An 8,431-nucleotide genomic window follows, 5' to 3' on the forward strand; every position below is an offset into this window, starting at 1 on the left:
CCTCGGCCTGCGCGGGGACAGGGGCCTCTCTCGGCCTTGACCTCTGCGGGGACACGGGCCCTCAGCGGGGTCCTGGGCAGCACCTGATAGGGGCGCGGTCGGGCGACCCCACACACCGCGGCGGGCAGGGCCTGAGGGCCCTCCTCCCTATACCTCCCGTCCCAGTCCCCGTCTGCGTCCGCGCACCCGCCCGGGCCCCCGCACCTGCCTCCTCTTCCGTCCTGGGCCGAGGCGGGTCCGGGTCAGCGAGGCCCGGAAAGGGGTCCCCGCAGCGGTGCATCCTGGGACGCGGCCCCTCGAGCCCAGCGGTGGCGCGGGAAGCCCGGGTGGGGGCCAAGCGAGCGCCCCACCGGCCACTGGCTCCTTTCATGGGTGCCCTCTTCAGACTCGCCCTGCGCTGGTCTCGCGAGACAGGCCTCACTCGTGGCTGGGTCAGCCGGGCTAAGCAGCTCACCCACCCCAGCTGCACAGCTGCGGCCCGGCGCTGGTGCGGTTTGCACCTGGGCCTTCTGTGATTCCAAACCCAGGGCCCTACACAACCTCTTCAGAAGGTGAACACTAACGGTCTGCAGGCTGTTGACAGGAGGGGGAAGTCCTTCTAGCACAAGTCAAAAGCACCCATGGACTACCTCAGCGGGCAAGCCCAGGTCTGCAGCCATCATCCTTTATAAGGTTGAATTAACAAAGACAGAAAAATAGGAACTAGACGAGGCAATGCAAAACGTCCACAGCAAAAGGGAACAGGGAGGGAGCATTGTTTCCCTGAAGGTTTGATTAAAATACAAACCTAGGAAAACCATTTACGTGCAGTGAGCTGTGATGGCACCTTCTGAAGAGGCCAAGACCGGGGAGGCAGAGTTTGCAGTGAGCTGCCGAGAGTGTGTCATTGCACTCTAGCCTGGGCAACAAGAGGGAAACTCCATCTCAAAAAAAAGGAGAGTTCAGATATTCTCCCAGAACACTCAGGAGAAGATGAAAGAGGTAATTAAACATGGAGATTAGAAAGCAGAAACTGAATCTACAAATAATGCCTTAAGACAGTAAAATGTAATATTGAAGGATGGCAAAATAACTTAGAAAAAAATATGTAGGATGTGTCTATAAAAGACATCATATTGCCATTAACAAAAAGAAAGGTAACCAAAAGACATACTCTGATATACGAAGTCTTAGAAAATATATCTCTCTTCCTAGGAAATTGCTGGGATGCATACATAACCCAGTCATATTTCCTGGAAACGTTATCAAAGAAAGGAACCCAAATTAAGATTTTCTCATTAGACACATCGTGAAATACAGACTAAATAATAAATGTAATGGTGATAACAAAATGTAGTGGAAAAGTCAAGAACAAAATTTGAGGGTAAGATATATAATGTAAAAAATCATAGGAAATAGCAATTTGGTTTATAAATTCAAGTGAAATTAACAATGGCCAGCAAGCTGGAGAGGGCAGAAAGCTTATTAGATGCATAATTTACTTCAGTCTTGGCTTTGATGAACTGAAAAGATGAATTTTCAAGCGTATTTTTTGAAAAGAAGAGAAAGGCACCTGGGCACAGAGGCTCATCCCTGTAGTTCTAGTGGTTTGGGAGGCTGATGTGGGAGGATCACTTGAGGCTCAGTTTGAGACAAAGCTGGGCAACATAGTGAGACTCCATCCCTACAAACAAATTTAAAAGGCTGGGCATGGTGGCATACGCTCATAGCCTAGCTGCTGGGTGGGGGGGGGCGGGGCTGATAGGGGAGGATCACTTGCGTGCAAGAGTTTCAAGGCTGTAGTGAGCCACCATGATTGTGTCACTGTACTCCAGCCTGGATGGCAGAGTGAGACCCTGGCTCCAAAAAACTAAAAAATAAAAATAAAAGCATAGAAAGCCGATGATTTGCTGGGCATGGTGGCTCACACCTACAATCCCAGCACTTTGGAAAGCTGAGGTGGGCAGATCTCTTGAGGTCAGGAGTTGGAGACCAACCTGGCCAACATGATGAAACGTGTCTCTACTAAAGACACAAAAGTTAGCTGGGTATGGTGGCATGCATCTGTAATCCCAGCTACTCAGGTGGCTGAAACAGGAGAATTGCTTGAACCCGGGAGGCAAGGTTGCAGTGAGCTGAGATCATGCCACTTCACTACAGCCTGGGAGACAGTGGGATACTTGGTCTCAAAAAATCAGAAAGGCAATGATTTAAAACAGATATATTTTCCAAATAACTGTAAGAGAGAAACACAAATTACTAACAATCCATATGCAACCCAAAAGAAAACAAAGGAAACACTAAGACTGAAATAAAATGACAAATGTGTAATTTATGACAAGAAAAATTATTTAAGAGTTTACACCTATGTATGTTTAATAAAAAGGAAAAAGAGGCAAAACCTTGTCGATTGTGTTTATAATATAAAATCCATTTATTATCTGCCACTTATAAATAATTATGTCAAAGAAATTACACCAAAAGGTTTAAACTAAAAATCACATAATGTAGTGGTAGAACCTCAAAGCCTGGCCTTGGATTATCCCAGTGCACTCTTCTCTACATACTACAGTGTTTGCTTTTTTTTTAAACCAGCTGATTCACAAATCAAGTAGCATAGTGAGGGTGGACAATACGGACTGCCTAAGCATCCCAGCATCATCTGTTCTACATATTACTATTCCAAATGGCATGCTGCTGTGTTTGTGAATCCAGCATCCCACAGTGGATATGTCACCACTGACCTGTAACAATTGGAATGACATATCTTCACTGGAGGTAGGCCTTGGCCATCCTCCACAGCAGACTATTAAATAACAAAATAAGCAGTACTATTTATTTATTACAATGCTGTTAAAAAAAAAAAAAAAAAAAGGCCTCTGATGAAATCCTGGTGACTTCTCTCTTCTTACAGATCCAGGAAGTATAGACAGCTGTTGAGCCCTGTTTCCAAATCCTCAGCTGAAGGTGTGCTGACGTGCCTTCTGTCCATGCAGCCCTATCCAAGGCTCAGCTATTCGTGATCACCCCCAAATGTTACCCTGATTCTATTATCAATTTGTAATAAAACTCACTTGTGTGGTGGAAAAGCTGTTGCCAATTAATTTTATTTTTGTTTGTCACACATCTTCCATACCATCATCAAATTGTTTACTATTCATATTAAAAGTGACACACAGCCAAGAGAGCATATGCTATGTTCAAGTAAAGAATGCTATGTGAGCCAGGCGTTGTGGCTCATGCCTTTACTCCCAGCACTTTGGGAGGCCAAGGCATGTGGAGCAATTGAGGTCAGGAGTTGAAGACCAGCCTGGCCAACAGGGTGAAACCCCATCTCTACTAAAAATACAAAAAAACTTAGCCAGATGTGGTGGTGCATGCTTGTTATCCCAGCCACTTGGGAAGCTGAGGTGGGAGAATTGCTTGAACCCAGGAGGTGGAGGTTGCAGTGAGTCAATATTGCACCACTGCACTCCAGTATGGGTGACAGAACAAGATGCCACCTCAAAAAGAAAGAAAGAAAGAAAAAAGAGTGCTATGTGATACAACAATGATGTACTTGTCAGTAGTCTAGTGAGCCAGGGGAACCCTCTCTCTTAATTGTGGAAAAAAACAGCACAATCAGAAAAAAAATTAAAAGATAATTTTCAGGAAAATTGACAGTTAAAAATCCAATTCTGTTTCACACAAGTAGGGTATACTATCTACTTTTGTGTTTTACAGAAAAACAAATACCCAGTGATTTGGAGATGGAAAATATATGCTCCTTAACAAATAAAAGAAGCTTAGCTGTGGGGAAACCTGCCCTTCCTCAAAATTTATTGAATAGCTTAAAAAGATTTCATGAGCAAGTATTAATGTGCTTCTGAGGTGCTTACTTCATGGGCCTCAAAGGGAGTAATGAGCAACAGGGGGCTCAAGGCGCTTAAAAAACACATGGACATTCTGATTGCCACCGTTAGAAAGTGCTTTTTTTTTAAGTTAAAAAATACGAAATGCTTCATAAATTTATGTGTCATCCTTGAGCAGGGGCCATGCCAATCTTTGTATCATTCCAATTTTTGTATATGTGCTGCATAGAAAGTACTTTTGCAAGCATAGAAAGTACTTTTCAGGTAAAAACATGTTCAGTTCTACTGCCTTCAGTGATTAGGTAGGCTCTAGAAAACTGCAAACACCTGAGCCATTCCCACCAGAAAGAAAATCACAGGCAGCTCACATTCCATATCTCAGTGCTTCTAAATATCAGAGCACTTCTGGCACAGTGGTGTGTGCCTGTAATCTCAGCTACTCGGGAGGCTGAGGCAGGAAGATCCTTTGAGCCCAGATTGGCCGGGGCAACATGGTGAGATCTCATTGAAAAACAAAAACAAAAACAGTATGTGAAGCAAATTTGAAAAAAGTATCAGAGAAGTATACTTTGAAAACAAAGCAAAAATTGTGAAAAGGAAAAACACAAGCAATCCAGGGTGTGCACAAACATGTATTGTACTCAATGCAGTAGGTAACTGGACTACAGTTTATTCCAACTGCTTGGTAAGGTTCAACGTGAACTGCAAACTTGGAAAGGGATTACTGTTTGCTTTTCCTTTATCTTAAAAAATATACAAGCCAGCTTTGCAATTAAGAGGAGATCCATGGTGTTTACTGGAAAGGCTTTGATGTGAGTTCAGTTCTACCTTCTTTAAAACAACCAGAAAAACTCAGAAATGGTTTGCCAGTCTGCTCTATGATCCTACTGTTAGAAAAGGCATTTTATCCACCATGATTTTCAAATGTGCATTTTGATAAAGCAAGACAATTTTTATGCCGTCATAAGTGACAATCAAGACCAAGTAAAGTTTAATATTTAGGTCAAGTTTCCAAACATCTGGGCAGTCCATGTCTACCAAGCGCAGCCCTGGTGGATTGTGTTAAGGAAGACGTGGGAGGAACAGCAGCAAGTCCAGTGCGTGCCCAGGGAGATGCTTTGGATGTCTGGAACATCGCCTTTGGTGATCATGTTAAAACTATTTCTGACTTGAATGGTATTGTTTTCAGCCTGTGATTTAAAAGGTGCAACCCAAAATGCCAGTATTATTTGTATGCAGGAAACACAAATAAATTGAAAACCATTGCCTTGGGTTCTACCTCTTCCCCTCCCGTGCACACTTGGGTCCAACTAAAATTTCTCTCTTAAACATCTTCAATTACTTCCTAATGGTCAAATCATCCAGTGGTTTCTCAGATCTCATCCCACTGTTGCTCTCAGACATACTAAACCCCACATACATTTTCCTTCTCAAAGCTCTGTACAATCTTTCTTAGTTTCCTCGTAGTATTTTCTGTTCTCCTGCCTCAAATTTCTCTCACTTTCCTTCCTCTATCTAGCCCTCCCCCACCCGCCCTCACCTTTTCCCTCTCCACTCTCAGGGCAAACAGACTTTCTTGGATGCTTTTCATAATACCTGTATACAAATAACTCATATTTCGCTCTGTTCTAATTTTCAACAGAGGATTTCTAACTCTCTAGACGCCGTGCTCTGCTGATAACAGTGCCAGAAGTCACTCAGGTGAGAGCTGAGCTTTTCTTCCTCCTAGGGCTTCCAACTGTCTTATTTCAGTAAACAGAGCAGCATCTCAGCATGCCGGTGAAATCATGGCTGTTTCTTTCAGGTTGCTCCTGTTCCTCCTTTTAAAAATTGTGTTTTTATTTATTTTTGTCCAGTTATACTTGCACACATTTTTTAAAGACTCAGTCTTTCAGTTCCAAAAACTTTTCTTGAATTTCTTTCGTACTTTCTCTTTTCCAGTCCGTTTCTCTGTTTCTGGTACTTCAATTATTCAATTATTGGAACTTGGTGACTGGTTCTCACATTGTATTCTCTCTCTCTCTCCTGTTTTCTGATTTGTCATGTTGCCATAAGATCTAGATTTCCTCAACTTATTTTTACTACATTTCTATTGAGTTTTTCATTTTTGCTGTCATATTAATTTATAAAAGGCATTTTTTCCCCACTGCATATTTTTCTTTTTTGAGACAGGGTCTTGCTCTGTCACTCAGGCTGGAGTTCACTGTAACCTTGAACCGCTGGGTTTAAACCATCCTTCTGCCAAGCCTCCCAAGTAGCTGGGACTACTATACCCAGCTATTTAAAACTTTTTATTTTTATTTTTACAGAGATGGAGTCTCACGATGTTGCCTGGGCTGGTCTTAAACTGCTGGGCTCAAGTGATCCTCTTGAGTGCTGAAATTGATCCTCCCAAAGTGCTGAAATTACAGGTGTGAGCCCCTCACTGAGTATTTGTAGTATCCTTTATAATCTCTTTGAAGGTATTGCTAAATTAACTTCCTCTTTGTTTAATCTGTTTCATGTTTGTTTTGATCTCTGCCTTTTGGGTTAGAGGCTTTCTCCTAATTCCTGATGTTCCTTGGCTATTCACTCATATGTAAGAGTGAGGCACTAAAAAAAAAAAAAAAGAGTGAGGCACTTAAGTGCCAATTAGCTGTAGGTACATGGAGATATTTCCCACTGTGGGCTTCATAGTAGGGTGATTTGGCTGAGTAACTTCTTTGGGGAACCCCAATATCAGTGTCTTTAGATCTTTCTTCTTGGGTTTGTTAAATTCCCCAGAAATGTCTCTTCTAGCCTCTTACCTAGAGTTAGCTGGCAGTAGAGTTGGGGAGAAGGCTGGAGAGAATGGTGGTTATATTTAGTATGTAAATGTTTAATCCTATTTTCAGTGTGTTATTCCTGTCTCCAGCTGTGTCTGGTGTTCCCCAGTCCAAAGACCCTCTGTTTCACTCTCTCTAGGAATAAACCTCTAATCTGCTAGGTGGCTGGGGAGAGAACAGTGGCTAACTACTTGGAATGAGACAGAGGATCTAGAAGTAATTGTTTCCTGAATAGCTTTTCCGCACACCACCCCGTGGCACAGTGTAGTACTAAAGACTACAAGCTCCTGAGCCGCCAGAGGACTCTATCTCATAAGTTAGGCTTTCTCAGTTTTCCCCATTCCAGATAGGGGTTTAATGTCCCTGAGTCGGCTAAGTCAATTTGAACCCACCATTGCAAAATTGTAACTGAGACAGTGAAAGAGATCTGACCTAGCCAGCTCCATCTTGCTTCTAACCTCCAAGCTGTCCTTGTTCATCCCTGGGTGTAGGGTGAACTAACTTTGGGAGGAACTTATAGTTTAAAACAAATATAATAGGCAAATCCCCTTCTTGCCTGGGGACTAGATTGGCTTTGCAGGATTAACAAATTAGTCACAAGATTAGATATTATGGTTTAGGAGTCAGGCAGCTGGAGGCTACAAGATTCTGACCCTCCCTAAACTGCTCCTAAGTCAGCAATTGAGGTTTTTTGCAGACCCTGCACACGATGGATCAGCTGGCACCACCCAGATCAATAAACTGGCTCATCTGATCTTGTGTCCCCCACCCAGGAACTGACTCAGCACAAGAAGACAGCTTCAATTCCCTGATTTCATCTCTGACTCAACCAATCAACACTCTTGACACACATCCCCCACCCACCAAATTATCCTAAAAAACTCTCATCCTTGAATGCTCAGAAAGACCTATTTGAGTAATGAATTACTCTTTCTCTATTGAAATTCCCGTCTTGATAAATTGGCTCTGTCTCGGGGGCAGGCAAGGTGGACCCACTTGGTGGTTACAAGTTTTCAACCTACCTATCTTTGAGCTTCCAAAATTATTTTCTCCTTTCCATTTTGTCCTTGTGTCTTGTTGCTTGTGATTTGACCTCTTTATTGTTGTTAGTGGGTGTCTGAAGGCAGAGAAAGTGATGTGAGCATTCAGCCAGGCCAGGATCCCATTCCCATTGCCCTTGCCTTCAGTGGGATTTCTGCAATAGACTCTTCCCAATCTTTGTGCTTCTCCATCTAGCCATTATATTGCCACTAAAGTCACTTTCTTCAAACACAAAAGCAGCCATTTACTAAAAAATCTCATCAGCTCTCCACTGCCTACAGAAAAGTCAACACTCCCTAGCACAGTACCCTAGGTCTTGGATGACCTGATTCCAATATAATTTTATAGTGTGACTTACACCACCCACCACACATATCCAAAGCTGCAACAATTTTAGTTTTAATAGTGTACATCCATGATCTTCTGTCTTGAAGGCAGGGAATAAATTATGGAGGGTGTCTGAGAAGAGGTTGGAACCCAGCTACCTGAATCCATTACCTCAGCTCTGCCACTACTGGCTGGGCGATCTTGGGCAAGCTACTTAATCTCCATGTCTGCAAAACAGGAATCATAATGGGACCCACCTTCTAACAGTGTTAAAAGAATTAGAAAAGCACTTACAACAGTAGCTGGCAAGCAGGAAGTGCAAGGTAAAGATAATGATTATAATTCTCTGTCTCCTTCAGCAGATTATCAAATCCCTGGAGAAGAATCACTTCTCATTTATTCAACATTTGTGCTGTGCCTATGATGTGA

General features: G+C 42.9%; 1 non-coding gene across 1 annotated transcript; it reads right to left on the reverse strand.

The window, feature by feature from the left end:
* Nucleotides 1-3,963: 3,963 nt before the first annotated feature.
* LOC119469673 lies at nucleotides 3,964-4,066 on the reverse strand. Its single transcript, XR_005198509.1, has one exon. It is a non-coding gene; the product is annotated as a U6 spliceosomal RNA (small nuclear RNA).
* Nucleotides 4,067-8,431: the final 4,365 nt, after the last annotated feature.

This window comes from Cebus imitator, unplaced genomic scaffold (assembly GCF_001604975.1).
Source record: "Cebus imitator isolate Cc_AM_T3 unplaced genomic scaffold, Cebus_imitator-1.0 Scaffold19, whole genome shotgun sequence".
NCBI classification, from domain to species: domain Eukaryota; kingdom Metazoa; phylum Chordata; class Mammalia; order Primates; family Cebidae; genus Cebus; species Cebus imitator.